Here is a 2,000-nt window from a genome sequence, read left to right on the forward strand (position 1 = left end):
TGCAATGGACAAAATGGAATCTTATTGAGAGTAATGCTCGAAATGAATCGAGTAATCAAAATAGAAAATTTGGCTAAGATACAAAATGAATAAGATGAAAATAGGTGCCCCAGATATCGTAGCATGAGCTTTTCTGCACAAAACTCCTTGAGGAACCTTTGAACTTGGTACGTGTTTGGAAAACCGAGAGTACTTTGTTGATGCCCTAAGATATAACATCCCTCCTTCTTGTTAATTCAAAGAAGACAAGACCACCGTATGCCCCATCCTCGATCAAAATTTGAATTGCCCATTCCCGGATTTTCAACTCAAAACCTCTTTGGTCTCAAAGTGCCCTTTTTTACGGGTTTTTGCCTTGGCCTCTCCATTTTTTTTTTAGGTAAAGTACCTCTTGACCAATCCAAATTTATGGGATTATGCAGGCTTTTTTCATCCATCTCAGTCAAAATTAGAGCTCCTCTAAAGAAAGCCTTCATCACCACATATGGTCCTTCCCAATTTGGCATCTATTTTCCTCTAAAATCCTTTTGTATGGGGAGAATATTTTTCAAAACAAGGTATCCTTTATGGAATTCTCTAGGGCGGACCTTCTTGTTTTATGCTCGCATCATCCGCTTTTGGTACATTTGACCATGGTGAATAGCTTTCAGCCTCTTTACCTCAATTATGTTCAGCTGATCGTACCGTGACTGAGTCTATTCTGCTTCATCTAACTTTAGTTCTGACAGCACTCATAGAGAAGGAATCTCAACCTCAATAGGCAGAACTGCCTCCATTCCATAAACCAAAGAGAAAGGTGTTGCCCCGGTAGAGGTTCTGACTGACGTTCGGTAGGCGTAGAGGGCAAATGGTAACTTCTCATGCCAATCTTTATAAGTCTCACTCATTTTTCCCACAATCTTCTTAATGTTCTTATTGGCCGCTTCCACTGTACCATTCATTTTTGGGCGATATGGTGACGAGTTATGGTGTTTGATCTTGAATTGCTTACAAACCTCTGCTATCGTGCTGTTATTCAAGTTCAGCATATTGTCTGATATGATCCTCTCAGGCATCCTATATCGACATATGATCTCTTTCTTTAGGAACTTGTTGACTGCTGATTTCGTGACGTTGGCGTAAGAAGTGGCTTCTACCCACTTGGTGAAGTAATCGATGAACACAAAGATGAATCAGTGCCCGTTAAATGTTTTCGGCGAGATCGACCCTATGACATCCATGCCTCACATAGAAAAAGGCCATGGAGAAGTCATGACATGAAGAGGTGAAGGCGGTACATGAATCTTATCTCCATAGATTTGGCACTTATGGTACTTTTTTGCATAGTTGATGCAATCCCCCTCCATAGTGGACCAATAATATCCGAATCTCATGATTTGTCTGGCCATTGTGAAACCATTAGCATGTGTTCCGCAGATACCCTCATGGATCTCTTCCAAGATTTACTTAGCCTCGACAGCGTCCACGCATCTTAGGAGCACCTGATCCTTTCATCTTTTATATAGGATCTCTCCATCTAAGACATAGTCACTAGCCAGCCTTCTCAACGTCCTTTTATCATTCTCGGTCTCCTGGTCTGGGTATTCACGATTCCTCACATATCACAGTATATTTTGATACCAAGGGTGATCATCTTTTTCTTCTTCTTTGTCAATGTTGTAGCAATGAGCCAGAGCCTCATAGATACTCATCTAGATAAGCTTCATATCCTCCTACTTGTTTACTTTAATCATAGAAGCTAAAGTTGCCAAGGCATGAGCCATGTGGTTTTCATCTCGTGGGAGATAGCAAAAAGTGATATCGTCAAACTCCTCAATTAACTCTAGAACCAGTTTTCGGTAATTGATCAACTTAGGATCTTTTGTCTTCCATTCACCTCTGAGCTGATAGATTACTAATACAGAATCCCCATATACTTCTAATATATTGATCTTGCGTTCAATGGCCGCACAGATACCCATGATGCATGCTTCGTACTCTGTCATATTATTTGTGCAATC

This window comes from Gossypium hirsutum, chromosome A02, assembly GCF_007990345.1.
Source record: "Gossypium hirsutum isolate 1008001.06 chromosome A02, Gossypium_hirsutum_v2.1, whole genome shotgun sequence".
Taxonomy (NCBI): Eukaryota; Viridiplantae; Streptophyta; class Magnoliopsida; order Malvales; family Malvaceae; genus Gossypium; species Gossypium hirsutum.